Below are 17,928 nucleotides of genomic sequence, written 5' to 3' on the forward strand. Positions count from 1 at the left end.
ACATCTTTAACAATTCAAAGTTGAACAGCTTGAACTTCTGTTGAAACCACGCATTTATATATAAGCGCCCTGGTTGAAACCAATTGACATTTGTGCCATGTTATCGTTTTGTAAACAAAGGGAACTGGACAACTTTTGCGAGGATCATTTAAAGACATTTATTGAACAATTATTGAATGAGGTTGAGCAGGATATGAGGAATTATTAAGGCTGAGGTTTGTGTTATCTGCCGAAGCCGAAGGCTGAGGCGGATAACACAAACCGAGGCCTTGATAATTCCTCATATCCTGCGAGAACCGAATTCAATAATTGTTTTATTATTTATTTGCAAAAATTTACCTTTCCTTTGATTTAGCCATTCGTATTTTCCCGCTTTTAGGTTTTGGCACAAGCCGCATAAATTAGCGTGACGTCATACCGTGCAATAATTTTTTTCATATCTGACGAAGTGACGTCAAACGTGCAATAATTTTTTTCATATCCGACGAAGTGACGTCACTGTCCAAATTTGGGCAGCTGCCGAGCGGATATGACGATTTCGCCAACAGCTGCTGGCCAATCAAAACTCTTGACTCATTTTCAATAAATAATAATTGTTATTGTTATACGACCTCCGAATTTCGCCATTTATTCGCAATTTCGCCGCAATTGCTTGGCGCAAAAATTGTCACTAACATGTCGAAGAGGAAATTTCCCAAAGGAAATTTCCTACGATTTCCCAACACTGAACTGTATATATTACGGATGCTTTTGACGATACAGAATCATCAACTTTCTACCCATGTGTTTACGTATCCAAGCAAAAATAAAAGTATTTTTTTATATATAACTTCTTTTACACAGGTAATTAAAGAAATTGATGGATATTTCTTTTTTTATACTGCTTTTTTACGACTTACGAGGCTACTCAGGCTACTCATCGACTGAGGATATACGATACTCGACATCCCTGCGGCAGCAAAAAAATTAATCAAATAAAAATCATCGTGCGTTTGGTAACATTTATTGTCTTTATTGTCTGTCGCCTAAACAAATCAAGTGCAATTTCAATTTGTGACCGTGATGAGAAGAAATGCTGGATAACAGTTGACACCGGCATTGAACTGAAACAACCTTTGCCTATTCCGTGGTATATAAACGCATTTCCTGCAATATTTACACAATATAACTCGTTGATTATCCCGTATTCATGCGTACAATCACATTTTCTATGCCGAAGTGTGAATACTAGGTCTTGAAAAATATTCACAGAGTATTCAAAGGTATTCTAGGTCAGAATACGCGGTGTGTTTTATTCACAGGTATTCACATCGGAATACCCCCAATATTCCGAGGATATTCACAGTGAATATCTGTGAATACGTGTGAATATGGACCAATGTGCTATAGGATAGTCCATCTTTGTAAAATTTATGTGGAAAATCAATTGCTGTCCCTACATTTGGAGAAATGGGATTAATACCTCGTTCACAACAGTGCTGTTCCCACTTTTGTAAATAGTATCGGTACTGTTTTTGAGTTCCCGGTCTCCATGCTTGTATGATGATTGAAGCAGCTTCTTTTAAAATTCCTTGACTTTCAAGTAATCCCCCGATAAGTGGCACATCAGTAATTGCAACTTCTTTTGTAGAGGGTGTAATTTCTGAGGGTGAGATGCTAGCCTCAATGTTGTTTGTGTGCTAGGTAACATACGAGGACACTTGATTAACATATTAGTTAGATATGGCCACCATGCCTGGGTTGGCCAGTGTGGAACTACTATTATGCCTGTTGACTTCTCTTCTGAAACTTTTTGCAATACTTGGTTGATAATGCAAAAAGGTGGGAATGCATAGAAACACATATTTACCCAGGAGATGTGAAAGGCATTTACGGCTTGAGCCTCAGGGTCAGGTCTGAATGCAACATAAGGCTTACATTTATGATTCAGCCGTGAAGCAAACAGATCAATACTGGGTGTTACATCCAGTATTTGGATTGCTTGGTCATACACTGTTTGGTCTAGGGCCCATTCAGTGTGATCGGTACCCCCTCCGAGACTCAAAATCTGCAATGACATTATCTTTCCCTGGGATATGTGCTACAGTAATCCATATGCTATTTGTAATGCAAAAATCCCATATCTCTGTAACCAAAAGATTAATTTCCTTGGAGTGACTAGTTCCCATATGGTTTATACAACAAACCGCTGTTGTGTTATCGGATAGGATTTTTATATGTTTTTGACAAATATGGTCTACAAATGATTTCAGACTGAGTAATATGGCTTTAACTTCCAGCCAGTTGATGTGCTTCTCAGCTTCCCTAGGGTCCCATGGGCCACCTGTGGATGTGCTACCTATGGAGCACCCCCAACCCATTTTTGAGGCATCTGTGGTCATGGTTGTGTCAGCCTGTCCATGACTCACCACATTGTATGCACTTTCAACTAAATTTACCCACCAACTCAGCTCATGTTGAGCCTCATCAGAAAGAGTCATGTGTGCATTATGATTGCCCTTCCCTAGTTTTAGAGCAAACGTTTTGTCCATATCTAGGTGCCTATAATGTAGTGGCCCAAACATTACTCCTGGGAAGCTAGCTGTTATCATCCCAATGACTCTAGCCACTTCTCGTATTGTAGGTTGAGAAAGTTGTTGAAGCTTGTGACAAGCTTCCTTAATTTTTTGTGTTTTTTTCCCCTGTAAGCCTGATAATCATTTTTACAGAGTCTAACAGAAAACCTAGGAATACTAGTTTCTGAGTAGGGTATAGGGTCGATTTTTCAGGGTGTATAACAAGACCCACTTGGTCAAGTAATGTAATAGTGTCTTTCACATTTTTAACACACAGATTAAAGTCGGCCCTTGTAAATAAGAATCATCTATGAATATTACAGATAGATGACCTTTGCTTTTTAAGTTTGATAAAACCGGTTTTAGGAGCTTTGTAAACTTGTATATTGATAAAGCTTCCCTCTCCATTGAAATTTCAGGTATTTTTGATGGTCTTTGTGAATTGGGACAGAGTAGTATGCATCCTTTAGGTCAATGGATGCCATAAAACAACCCGGGCGCATCATACGTGTTGCAGTCCAGATTGTGTCCATTTTAAAATGTCGATACTTGATAGATTGGTTTAAACATTTTAGGTTTAAAATCATGCGATTTAATCTATCCTTCTTAGGGCGAAGGAATATGGGTGAAATGTATTCATTTGGCACATGTGTAGATTCTACAATCGCGCCTTTCCTCAACAGGTTTTGAATTTCAGAATCAATAAACTGTCCTTGTTGGCATGAGTAATCAGTTTGCTGTACAGGTAATTTTATTTGCACAGGGTTTTGGTTAAATTCTATGAGTTGACCGGACACTGTCTCTGGATCAGATGTCAATTCTTTCCAAGCAAAATAGAAATTTCGAATTTGGCCTGCCTTAAAATTGGCAACTTTGTGTTCAAAATATTTAATAATTGATGGCACGAGAGACTGGTATTGGCTTACCTATATATGTGAAAGTTCGTGTATAGGCATAGTTTCTGTGGTCATTTCTTGATTTGGGCCGAAACGAGCTCGGTTCTGACCCCGGTGTTGACCCCGCCTGTTATTGTTCTCCAGCCGTCTGTACGACTGGGTCCCTTGCCATTAAAAAGAAGGCTGTTTGTTACCATGATTGCTTATGTTTGGTTTGTAAGGCCGGCGTTGACTTGGCGCACGCTGGGCTGATGATGGGTTTGTCGTATTTCCAATTTTGTTTGTGGTCCGAATGCGGGTCAATTCTGTTTGGAGGTCCTCTCCAAACAGTAAGCTTGTAACAGGAACTTCTTGCGAGCATAACTCGATATAATCCCTGTGGAGGTGAGGTTTGATAATTTCGCGCCTTCTTTGAGCTATTTCATGGCTAGCATGACTGACCAGAGCAACAGCATCTATGTTCATTCGAACTAGTTCATTAATTTGTAGGCTTTTTGAATCAGATTTTGCTTTTAACAGCATATCTGTAGCTTGCACAACAAGGTTGGTCACTGTGCTAAGCTGGTTTTGGACACGAAAGAGCTTGTGATCCTCACCACGAACCGCTCTTGACAATTTTGCCCATATTTCAGGGTTTACGCGTGGGCTTACAACTTTATCGCAGTTCGCGGGTCGCGGGTATTTGTCAGCCTTTTCTTTTAGCTGATCGTCACTTAGTTTATGATTCTAACGTTTGTTTGCAATCAATGCTAGTTTTTCAAAGACGGGCTCGCCCGTTCGCTCAGTTTCATCAAGTGACTGCGCGATTTCATCAAGTAAGGGATCGTTTACGTCCGCCATGTTGGTGGGTTGTTCGACTTTGTCCTCGTTCGAGGTGTTCTCTTTGCCGTTGCCTTCTGTGTCTGCCAGCAATCCTTCACTGTCAGATTCATTATTGTCTAATACAGACTCCGACGGTTAACTAATTTTGGCTTTCTTGGCAGATACTGCCGTGTTTGTGCTTGGTTGCTAAGAGACAAAGCTCTCGTGTTTTCGTTTGTTCAGCGATACGCCTAGAGCACAAATATTATCATTCATTTTCGATAGCAATTCCATGAATCGTTCATTCTGTGTCAGATCGTCTTCACTCCGATCCTGTTCGTCTTGTTCTTCAAGTAGTTTTTCCATTTCCGAAGTGTCTTCTGCCATTTTATTCGATTTTGTTCAACGGAGAATTTTTTTGTTATTGACGTTCGCTCGAAGAATCCTTTGCAACTGCCACTCAATCCTTCCCGCGCTATCTCACACGTGACTCCGTAGCGAACTAACCAATGACGAAGTAGAATTAATATTCACTATAATATGTACCATAATGCCCCGTCTACACAAGCGCCCCTTGATAGTTCAATCAGATCACTTACTAGTAGCCATGGAAGTCAAATGGTATTGAAAAATCAAAGAAGGTTAAGAATCAAAGAAGTCTGTCTTGAAGGTTTTGGTGATTGGTTAACTGTTTTAATATTGTAGCATCAGGCGTTGGGTACACTGGATCATAGAATCCTCACCAGATATCCCGTATCCTTGCGATTTGATTTTGGGTCTTCTTTTTTCAAGTAGAAAGCGCTAATAACCAACTTCTTGAATAGGAGATGTAGTTTACCAAACCACCGCAATGGATTCGGGTGAAAAAGTCGAGATGGAACAATCATGGGAGCAACAGAAAATCATAAGTAAGGTCAACAATATGGCATTGCAAGTTCTCTTGTTTTCTATATACGTAAATTAGCTGCTTCAGAAGCGAGATACTGCGAAAATTATAGGAATATCACATTATTTGAGGATTATTATCCAGTTGATAATTTCTGAAAACACACAATGAAAGTTATTGCGAATAAGGATGTTGAAGCATAGTTATTTATCCCCGAGCCGGCGCGAAGCGCCGTGCGAGGGTACTAATTCCGCTGGGAGATTTATTACACCCGGGTATTGTGACAGAACATAGCGGAATCCAAAGTTGCTCAAATTCTATGTCGTGGACCGTGGACCGTGGACGTTCAATGGTCATGGTACTTGTGCGCATGCGTGAAATGCGAACGAGTGTAGACTGGTAATCAACGAACGTTCTGATTGGCTAAGACAGAAAGTTTGTAATTCAATGAGAACGTCAGCAATTTAACTGTCATTTCGTAAACATTTTTGTAAAAGCGTTTCATAAACTTTGTGCAAAGAAAGTAAAACGAGAAGAAACAAGATATATCAAGCATGACAGATAGCAAAGATGAACGTAGATACAGTCAAAACAAAGCCGTTTAAGAGGAATTTCAATAATCTGCAAGCTTGTAAATGTTTTTCAAAGACAAGGGTACGTGTTTACTTTGTTTATCTCGTACTTGTTTCGCGGTAGAATGAGCCGTATTTGTATACTTTTCAGCTTTGTATGCCGTTCATTTGTTAAATTTTCAGCTTTTTCTGCAAACGCATAACCTGTGAAGGGCTATTACACCTTTGCTTTAACTTCAAAAAGTTTTTTTGAAAGTGTAATTTGAATTTTGGTATCAAAAATACACACTGTATTTATAAAGTATACTGAAACTTTTAGCTGCCGGCGTTGACTGCAATTACAGAATAAAATAACATTTGAAGTTTTTTCTTTGTCTGTGAAGATTTTGTACTGTTTTAATCGTTTGAAATTTCGATTTTAAACCGTTACTTAATTGCTGGCATGGTATAATGCAGCAAAATTGAACGGGCAATGTTTACACTAGCTTTGTGATTATTTTTGTATTGAATGATGGAAACTTTAAGACTGATTTGAGTTTTGTGTCATTTATATATAGTTTAGGTCAGGTTAACTCAGGAAATTGTGTACTTGGTTTGAAATAGCGAGGGGTTGCTGCATGCATGTATTTCTAGTATATTGATGAAATGCTCTGGTGAGGACGAAGTCGTATTTGATTCGAGATAATTATACTTTTATTTACCTTGTGTTGTTTCTATAAACCACCTGCTTCGAAATGAATTTTTTAACACTCTCAACAAGAAGGCATACAACTAAGCTGATAATATTACGAAGGTTAAACCAGGGCCTTTTTTAAGGAATCCTTTTCATGGTAATTGACATCCCTATTAAATACAAGAAATGTTATAACTATAAACACAAGCATGTTCCACCCAATATTGTTGTTGCTTACAAAGTATGAAAGGAAAATGGTGGTGTTGTGGACTTGTTGCCCCCTTCCCCAGTGGTACCACGGAGAGCCAACTACACCCCTCTGTTAGCATTTTGGTTAATTCATGAAACAATGATGGCAAACATGGATACATAATATTTAGATGTTTATATATAACATTGCTTGTATTTTATCCAGGGGGGTCGCTTTCTCTCAAAATGACTCTTTAAAAAAGGCCTTACGAAATCTTATAATAATATACTCAAATATAATTTTCCCGGTCGGTAAACACGGTGTTGTATCACGGTTCTCAATTCTTGCAATGTCACATCTCAGTCCCGATTTCTGAAATAATAATCTCATCTCACGTCACGCGCGGACTACATGCAGTTCAAAACTAGAGTAATGGCGTTAGGCATTCAACACTGTGTGTCCACGAAAAAATTTCTAGTATTTGGGAAAATTAATACACGAAAAAAAACACCAAAAATTTTTCAGTATTAGGCTGCGTTCAGACTGAGTGCCTAGCACTGGTGGCCGTCACTTTTCCTGGCGCCAGCGAAATATTTCTCCGATCTATAAAATTTAATATAATACATGTAACTTCATATCAGTAGAAAGAGGAGGATTTATACAATGCATGTATGTAAAGTTCATTTAAGGACACTGGCCCCGTTCAAAAGCATTTGTTACATCGCCTTAGGTAATTAGTTTTGGCAATAGCGCCCGACACTGGAGTCTTGTCTTTAACCTTCTAAACATTGTTTGGCTCTTAAAAATAGAACTAAACAGGGTTCTTCGACAAGAAGACAAATCAAGCGACCAGTTGGGCGAACTTCTTGGACAACCAGTAAAGCAATCCGTGTGAAAAGGGATGGGCCGGATGAATACCCTAGTCCAGGTAAATATCAATCAACAAGTTCCCACTCTCTGAAAACACTATAGTTGATCAAATTCAACGAAATATTATTGGGTCAATTTTCCACAAAACATATTTATTCTTTTTCTTTGTCAAATTTACTTGTTTTAACGCCCTACCCATGCGAGTGGTTGAATTATTCATAGAAATAAAAAACTATTATTGAATATAGTCTAATGCTTAATATAAGTTCAAGTTAATGCATGTTACCAAATATGGACATACGGACCACATAAGGAGAAATGCATAAATGACAAGGACGTTCGTTTTGACTGGAAAAATATTCATAGGTAAATAACGTACTACCATTTGCGTTCAAGCGTTGAGTGCGAGAAATTTTTCTCCATGTTTCCGTTCTGAAACGTTACGTTTCTTTGTTAAAACCTTCACGTTTTCGGCGCGAAACGTACAACTTTGTAGGAAATATGTCAACATTTGACACGTCATTTCGGCAAGCCTTCGCTACTCAAACAACTGGAATTACGATTTACGTAATACTTAAATGCAGATTAATCGTGATAATCGGTCGTTTTCCCGGGCGTCGGACTTTTCGTGCTACACGAAGGCATTGATAATTGACCGTGATAGTGTCTTCAATCAATTCAGTAATTGTAATATAAAGTGGAAATTAAGTGTTAGAAAAACGTGCGAAGTTGTTTGGCAACGAGGCTTGTCGAATGACGTGTCACGTTGACAATTTCCTACCAAGTTGTACGTTTCGCGCCGAAAACGTGAGTTAAACAACAAGACGTAACGTTTCAGACGGACATCGCGCTAATTCTCGCAATCAACGTTGAACGCAAATGGTAGCATTAAGTTGTGTACTTATCAAACGTTAAATTAAACAACTACATTATTTCTATGTCATCTATTGTTTCTATACATTTTTTTTTATGAATGTTTATTATTTCTATGAATAATCCTTCCAGGATCGATCTGTTTTGTGGACAATTTACATTGTTCTGGTTATTCAATCTACTGAGTGTTCTTAAATAAAGCGAAGTATGCTTGCCCAAACGGGACAAAATATTGAACCAGTAAATATCACTTTCACATCTCAAATATCGTGTTCGTTTCTGTAAATATTTATGCCAAATAAAATTCGTCGAAGTCGAATGCAAATTTCTGAAGTGGAAGCAGTGATTCGTCGAAGTCCAATTTAAATTATCGAAGTCGAAAGAACAAAAAGAACATTCAATCGTCGAGCTCCAAATACAGCTGCATTTTTCGTCCAGTATGATAATTTTTCTTATAATCTATGCGGATAATTTATTCCAGTGTTTTACTTCCGGACTAATTTATTCCGTAAAACTTATTTTGACAAATTTATTTTGCGAATATATTGAATATAACGCGCCAAAAATTTTAAACTTGCGCTTATTCAAGCATGGCCGGTCGTCAAATGTTTCCCGCATGGCTTCCAGGTTTACAAACCTTGGTTCAAAACATTGTTTCGGATATTGTTGAGGAAAACAGTGCATCTTCGGGAAGAGAAAATATAAATCTACCATCCACAAGTGCCGGTGGACACGAAAACGCCACACAAGAGCTTCATGCAAGGTTTGGTGTCCCATGACAGGTTTACAACCCACGTCAGAATTACGGCAGGAATGTAACGCCAAGGCGAAGGAGTCGTCAAACGTATTTCACGACTCCACGTAGTAGTGAGAGAGCACTACAAAAAGCGCCAAAAAGTGATTTTTATATAAAGAATGTGATTCTCCTGCCGGCGCCTGCTCACAATACAGTGCCCCGAGGAGACACGAAAGAGTTCTTGAATTCACGTGGGCTTGTGATTGATTGCTTTGAAATTGACAAAAAGTGGGAACAGGAAGAACTTATCACAAGGCTGGGTGAACCCTTACTTCCTCATGTTGTTGTACAACAACACACATTAATTTGCATAATTTGTTTGAATAATGCGAGGACTGGGCCTGAAAACCTTTGTAATAATTACGCAAGACTGTTTCCATGGATACAAAAAAATTCCATACCGTTCCAACTTCCTGTTTAAACACATTGAGGAATTCAATATGGCGAATACCGAAGAACTGGCGTGAGCATTTTGGATCGATGTTTTGTTAAAGGTAAGAAGTGTGTGGAGCATAAAAAAATACATCTAAGTAGCTAAAAGGTTCATGTATCTTGTGCTGATATAATATTCTGAGACACAATACCCCAGTAAAGAAAAAAACATAGATATAAATTTGTTGTTGTCCAACAACATCATGAAGGTATGGTCATCTTATAGACAAAAAAATGGAAATAAATACAACAGTAAATATATTATTTTAATGCTCGATTTACATGTTTTTCATACATTTTAGTCTCTTTAGTACTCATCATTTTACCTTTTTGCAACATACATATGATTATATAATTAATATTAAGGTAAATTGTTGTTATATTTCAAATTTTTTTAAGTTGTATGTATTTTTCAAATACAGAAGGTATATATACCCTTATGTCATAATGTTGTCCTGTTACAACAGTCTAAAATTCCTAGAAAGTGAAAGTTTTGTTAGTTTCTCATATTTTGGTATTATTCCCTTCGGTAATTTAACTGCAAAACCACTCGTAATTATTTTTTTGCTATAAAAGGAAAATGTCATGAAGTAGAGGTTATATAAAGTTATTTTAATTAATTTTAATAACAAGGCTGAGGATATCTATAAGTACTCATACTTTCTCTTTTATCTTTTTCACAACCATCTTGGTGCAGGGCAGAATAAGAATCATCATTATTATCTTCTCTCACATCATTGTCCCATTCATCTGCTACAAAGACCATAAGAATTTCATTAATTTTACAAAATAATGCCTCATTTTGTGTCATCGTAAATACGAAAACTACTGTCCAGACCCTAGCCTCATAGCTTTTTTGTAATTACAATATTATATACCTGAAAAATAGTGATCAGCTTGGTCATCATTTTCCATGGCTAATGATTGATCTGACAAACAATCCACTGAATCCAGGTCTTCATTCAGTTTAGCATCATGAGCAGGAGAGCTTTCCTCACGGCCACAAGACGCGTAATCTGTCTCACAGCGAAGACGACGCCATTTGGTTGTTCTAGGTATTTCGGGGTTGTATCTTCCATCCTCTGGGTTCAGGCTATATAACTTATAAGGCCCTCTCTTTCTTCTGACAACATTTTCTGTGTTTGTATTTCCCTCAGCCATATCAGCAGCATTCGTGCAAAAGTTTTCAGAAGGACTAGAATCTTGGTTTGTTTCGCAAGCATTCCGCGGCACTGAGCTATATAATAATTTCTGGAGGACTTGCTCCGAATGTTTTTTGCTCAAAAAGTGAAGCAAAAAACATGGCGGATTTTGGCATCTGTGACGTCATTTTGACGTCACCTGGTCCCCTTTGCCCATGGTAATTACCACTGACCAGGCTCAATTCTGAGCCCGCTACAGTAGATTCCCCCCTGGTTTTTATGAATATTTTGTTTCTTCCGACTGCTGTGAAACCTTGTTGTTCTGTTTTTTCGATATATTTTTTACCTAACCCGTAAAACAGGGTTTATTTCGGTTATGTACAAGTCATTGGTACTGTTTTTGCAAATGCCGGAACAAACAAATATTGGGCGAACATAAAAAATATTTATTACGTGGACGAAACTCGAAAATTTTACAATGATATGAAGCTGACAGGTTTTTTCTCTCTTTTCTTTGTTTTCAATTTCAATATACATTACTGTATAAAATTTTAGAAATGGTTGAGTTTTTTTGGCATGGTCGTAATTTTTTAGTGTCTTTTATGGATACCAATCTGACTTTTCTTAAACCCTGAACTAAAAGATTACAAAAAGTATCCAGTTATGTTGTCCTGTGTCCATGCTTATGCATATTAAATCCAAAGAAACAAGGCCTAAGCTCATGCAAGATATTAGGCAGCAGATTAGCTGTACTGAGTGGGGGATACAATAGTTATAACCAGAAGTGATATTTACATGGTCTATATTTATTTAGGTCATACCTTGTGCCTCAATGAGCTACAGACAATGTACACGCTTTTTGTAATGCACCTTAGTTTAAACCTGTAAAGGTGTCCCCGTACCTAAGAAAAGTCATTGATGCTTTGTATTTGATATGAAATTATACTTAATAGCAGGAGTAGTACAAATATAATAGCCTAATGAGTTCACAAAAATGCAACTGTGCTTGTTCACCCCTCCATTAGTCAGTCTATTATCCAAAAATCCTGATTAGCCCAATAATTTTAGCCCTTTAATGATGTGTGGAGGGAATGCATTGTCCAGGAAATTATAAAAGTTGTTGCAGATTAAAGACACACTGCTCAATTAATGCATGTTTTTATGCATTTTTTAATTATTTTTAATCTGAAAAACCACTGTAAAAAAATGTCAGCCAACAATTCAGCTTTATAGCCAACAGCGCAATTATTTTAACTCTATATTTTACAATAAACATGAAATTCGTTCTGGTTCACTGGATCGAATCAAATGAGACAAGTATTTTAAACGAGGAGTTTGTAAAAGACAAAAGCATGCTGAAGAATCCAAACAAGGAAGGTATGGTTATGTTTGGCGATTCAAAAATGAGGGCGCCTAAGAACGGTTGGAATTCGTATTTGGCTAAAGTTTTAGCAGCGAGTGGTGAGTATCGCAGTACTATACGTTTGTAGTTATTAAGATTCAGTTATAGATGGGCCGTAATGAATAGCGAGCCGGTATTTTTGGCGTTGTAACATTTGGCGTTGGCGTTGTAACATGTTTACGACCTCTCAATAAAATGCGTTAGTTTGTCAAATTTACACTCATTTCATTCTAAGCCTGACAACCTATAAACAGTAGTTAGCAACGTTGAATATCCTAAGGCTACAGCAATAATAAATGGTGTAGAAATATAAACATTTCACGTATTTTGGGCTGAAAGTTTGGATAATACAACAGAAATTTTGGTGGTTTCATGTGGCATGTTCTTGCCCTCGTCTTAGTCTTTTTGCTCGGAATTTCAAATATGACGTCATCGCACCTTGGAATGGTATGACTAAAATTAAGATTTCCAAGCACCTGCAATGATTCAGCAATCATGTGCACCATGGCACAAAAGTGCAAGGATATCAGAGTATCCATGGGGAACAGGATGAAAAAGCAGGAAGAGAAAGAATGAAGACAGTAGAACTTTTAACTTAATAAATTTAATAGTCAATCTATATACTTGTTAATCTTTAGTTTTCTATACTTGATATTGAATTCATAACATTGTAATCTATTTTTTCAATGAAATATAATTTTACTGATTTTACTTACTGTTGCTTTTACCTGTTACATGTGTTCAAATTTTTTTCCTAGCATGAATTTATTTATGTGAACTGTGTGTGAGCCTGTCATACATGGTTACCACATGTGAGTCATATGTGATATAACCACATGTGAGTCACATGTGATATAACCACATGTGAGTCACATGTAGATATAACCACATGTGGTTGTTCCAATTTCACATGTGATTCCACATGTGGTTTTCACATGTGTTTTTTTCGTAAGGGACATGATCTTAATAAGGTCGTGAAATGGTGAAAAAAGAATGTACGTGCACCATGATGAAAGTAAGGGCAAAATCGCCTGATACAAATGTTTTTTTTGTCACCCCAAATGTTTTGTTTTACTTTTTAAGGCTTTCTTCATTGCACAGTACATATGATAATAATGATTTAACTAATTAAATATATTGTTTGTTTTACGTCTCTGATCTGCTTATATATACCGACAATTTTGTCTGCAAGGGAAGACATTGATTTGATGCCTCTCCGACAGTCTTTTTGACTTTCATTTGCCAGACTTTGCGTTCCGAGGAAATGATTGAGTCTCAACATGAAAATAGTTTGTTTTTGCGAGATTTTGCAATTAAACTATGTCATATTTCTTGTTGTAATTGAATCTTAAATTCCTTGGATTACCTTCGCGATGTTTGTGCAAAATGCTCAAACTCATCGTAGTGCGCTTATGTTTAATTTGTGTTTACTTTGCGTACATCACTTTGATCAGTGTAAGAGTTGTCCACATGCATTTTCACTAATGTTATTTCCTTTTTCTTTTCCACCATTTTTTCAGATGTAGACGAGTGTAAGAATGCGACACTAAATAATTGTGGTGAAGGGTATGATTGTGTCAATCTTCTCGGCTCATATAAATGTGAATGCAATGGGGAGAAAAAAGGTGCAAAATGTATTGATCCAGGTAGAGCAGCAATTAAAACAATCTTGATTTTAGCATTAAGTCCAAAATGTGAAGGATCGCAAAGCAAACGAGTGAGTATGCGATCCTTGACAACGAGTGCAAAATAAAAATCGTAGAAACGAGCTAACCATTAAGTAATTTGTTTATTTGTATACAGATCAATTTGGCAACGACGCGTTTTTGATACACAAAAAAACAGCGACAACAAAAATAAACAAATTGTACTTCAAAACATATTTCTTACCGATTAGTTTGTTTGTTATTTTTTTCAATAGAAGTTAGATATTCCTTCCGAAATATTTGATAATGTGCCGAATGTGAAAATGGATTGTCTTGAATTTGAGAATAATGTTTTAAATCACACTCCTATAAGCTATTTTGACGCTATCTTAAAAAAATATAAACAAATTGCCGCCAAAATGTACGACATTTTTAACGCGTGAAGAATATCTTATGTCCAATCAAAAGCCGTGTAAAGCATTTTTCAGCCGTGAAAAACATCGTACGTCGAATGAAAATGCTTGAAATTGATTTATCCAGTGAAATACGATTTTTATTTCGTCATTCTGCTGTGCATAAATCTCTATACACATATAATAAATACTTATATTCGTTGGCTTTATAATATAAGTATGATATAACGAGCAATTTGATTGGCTACCGCGCGTGCATTGTGAGGCCATAATGCACGCTTCTGGCTTTTGAAATTTTTGTTGCTAAGCAACATCTTAAATAACATGTAAGGAGAATTTCATTATTGATCAAATAAATAAATTTTGTTGTTGCCCTATAATTTCTTCTTATATTATAAAAGAATTAAAAAAGCTCGTCGTGTGCCTTTATGGTGTAATAATGCACTCGGAGAAATGTTGGAAGAATACTCGAGAAGCTTGTAAAACAATCGGCTGCGCCTCGTGTTTTACAAGCTTCTCTCGTATTCTCCCAACATTCCCCCATCGTGCATTATTACACCATAAAGGCACGCGACTTGTTTTTTAATTCTTACATAAAACATGACGAAAATATCTTTTTAATTTTTAGGAAGTATCACACGATATCGTGTTCAGTTGACAATAAAACAAAACTATATTGCGGCCCTTGGAAGTACAGCCTCTAAAGAGTTTGGAGACTTGAAAGAAAGGATAGAAAAAGCGGTTTGTTAAATAGTTTATATAATATATTTTTGCAACATTTTTAATAATGGTTTAGAAGCGAGGGAAAATACTTTTCTATCCAGACCAACTTTACAAATCAGCAGCGGACTGATTTCCAGGATTTCCGGCAGTCTGATTGGTTCATGCAGCGCTGAAATTTTGCACCGAAATCAAACGTCATGACACGCATGCCCGAAGCTCAGGGAGAGCGCAGAATTACAATTAAGGAGTGCGGACTGAATAAATACAAAGAGTAATAAGAAAAAAGCTATACAATGAAGGAAGATAAGTTGTGATAATCTTCATTGAGGAAAGGAAACCCTCCCACCTGGGACTTTTCCCAGTCTCTTGTTTCTCATTCTGATACAAATTCATTGCGTGCATAGAATACAGAATATGTTATGCCGCGTTATAGATTGGTTGAACTGTTTTTGCAACTCTGTTATAGACCCGTATATCTAATGCTTAAGCGAAACTTTTATTTTTTAAAATTAAATAATTTATGTTGAATGGGGCAGTAATTATATACCTACCACAGTGAAATTGAATTTCTGTGGAATATTCTATTGAGGTCATAAATTCTAGGTCATAAATTTCTTCGCTCTGTGGCAATATCTTTCTAGACCTTTGACGGTAAAAGACAAAACATTTAAATTTTTCTGCTCGAGGCGTTAAAGAAGTAATCATTACAAACTGTAAATTTTAGTTGAAGACAGTATTCGACAAAGCAGACAACAAAGAATATGTGAGAGTTGAAATAAACAAATTTAGGTAAGATCATGATTTTAAATCTTTAGTGCAGTGGGGAAAGTTGATTTAAGTTTTAAAATAGGGAAAATTGAAAACATGAGATGTATGTTAATGAAATGCGTATTAGATGAAATATTCCTACAGCTTTACGGAAATATTTCATTCATTCAATTAAGATCACAATGATATTCTTCAGCCATTCATTCATTCTAACTTCAAGGCGTCATTGTGTGTCAATGAGCACAATTGTAAACTTCCACAATTGTGCCTGACAATGAGCGTAATTTTGAACATTTGTATTGGCATTTTCGTACGATAAGGAGGAAAGATGAGAAAACACGTGTTTTACATTCTGTATTCCGTTTTTTTTATCTACATTAGATTATCGTTTAATCATTTCATATTGAATATTTTCTACTTGGCCTAATTTTTTTTTCCTTTGTAAATTGCCCAAGCTAATTTAGTAAAAACTATGAAAAATTCCGGCTGCGCAGATTTCTCTTCATGGAAAATAGCCTTCATATAAAAAATTATCAAGGCCGATTTTTGAAAATTGAATATAGAAAATAAATGTTCAATATGAATGTTGTTTAATTTCGTCCGCTCTTTACTTACCTTCATATCACAGGCTAGTACAGTGATTCATTATTGAATATGAAGATTTAGTTATTCAGGCAAATCAGATTATATAAGAGAAGCTTTTTAAAATGTATTTATATTACGGTTCTTGTATTTTTATCTCTAGCTATATATTTGTTCCATAATAATTTTGCTTTTTCTTTCATCTCAACTCACCAGCTCTGGAAGCGTTATCGCAGATATGGACATGTTATTTAAAAAAGAAGATGAAACTGGCATCAGGGAGTTGATAGCTGCTGTACGAAATAACTCATTTGGTGATTTTGATCTGGATCGTGACGCTCTTCAAGTTGTTATAACGGGTACGGCATAAAATATCTCATCATGGATATATCAGTATTGTATGCATGAGTTGGGAACCCTAAAGTTATATTAGTTTTTTTCTTCATATTTCTAAAAATATTTCTTCATATTTCTATAAAGTGAAATTCAACTATCTATATCATTGCATGAGTGTGACCTAGAAATTTTGTTATTACTGATCAGTGAAAAAGTTATTTTAATCATTGGACAGATTTATGGTGACACACTAAAAATCAAACTCTTATTCAGGTAAAAATATTGTGATGAAAACATTATGAGAATATTGATTTTTCTCAGTCAATGACTTTAAAGAGTTTGAGTTAGCTTTTAAAATACAGCTGTTTTTAAGGTGGCTCGATACAGTTTTCAAGAATTCCATTGTTCATCACTTTGACACGTTCAAACAACGCATTTTTGTGATTTATTCTAGAGATATTCGGGTTTTTATATATTTTGATGTCTCTACTTGTGAATCGTATTAGTTTTAGTAACAGATTGTCCGTTGCTATGGTGAGATACGTGTACAAAATTCACTCCAAAATTACCAATTGCCTCGGATAGTTGGAAAAGAAGCACGGTGACCCCCAATTTTTTTTCGTCCATTATTTTACTTGGAAGAAAAACTAAAAATTGGCAAAATATAAAAAAATTCTATAATGCCACATTTTTGAAAAATGTAAAAATGAAATTTTTTTCGATAATTTTTTTTGGCGATTATAGAATTTTTTTATATTTTGCTAGTTGTTAGTTTTTCTTCCAAGTAAAATGATGCACGAAAAAAAATTGGGGGTCACCGTGCTTGTCTGAGGCAATTTGCCATTTTGGAGTGAATTTTGTACACGTGTGTCACCATAGCAACGGACTATTAGTTACTAAAACTAATACGATTCAAAAGTAGAAACATCAAAATATATAAAACCCCCAATATCTCCAGAATAAATAAAAAAGATGCGTTGTTTGAACATGTCAAAGTGATGAACGATGGAATTTTTGAAAACTGTTTCGAGCCACCTTTGTTTCAGCTTATATAATATTTTTAGTGTGAACTTATACCAACTTCTTGTGGCAATCAAAAGAGTAAAAAGAAAGTGTATCGGATTTGATATGAATGTCCCCCACCCCCTGACAAACTCTTGAACACTGTCGTGCGTCAAATTATAGTTAAAATCTATCTACATGGTGTTTTCGTCTCATTCTGTTTTTTGATCGTTTATAGGTGCATGTCCACCATATGGTCCTGACATCTGCCCCGGAAATTCAACATGTGCAGCGTTGACTGAGAGTACAATAAAATGCCCTTGCATTAAAGATTTTTACTTTGACGGTGTTAAATGCATAAGTAATTAAT

This window comes from Dendronephthya gigantea, unplaced genomic scaffold (genome assembly GCF_004324835.1).
Source record: "Dendronephthya gigantea isolate DGI-Jeju-01 unplaced genomic scaffold, DenGig_1.0 000052F, whole genome shotgun sequence".
NCBI lineage: Eukaryota > Metazoa > Cnidaria > Anthozoa > Malacalcyonacea > Nephtheidae > Dendronephthya > Dendronephthya gigantea.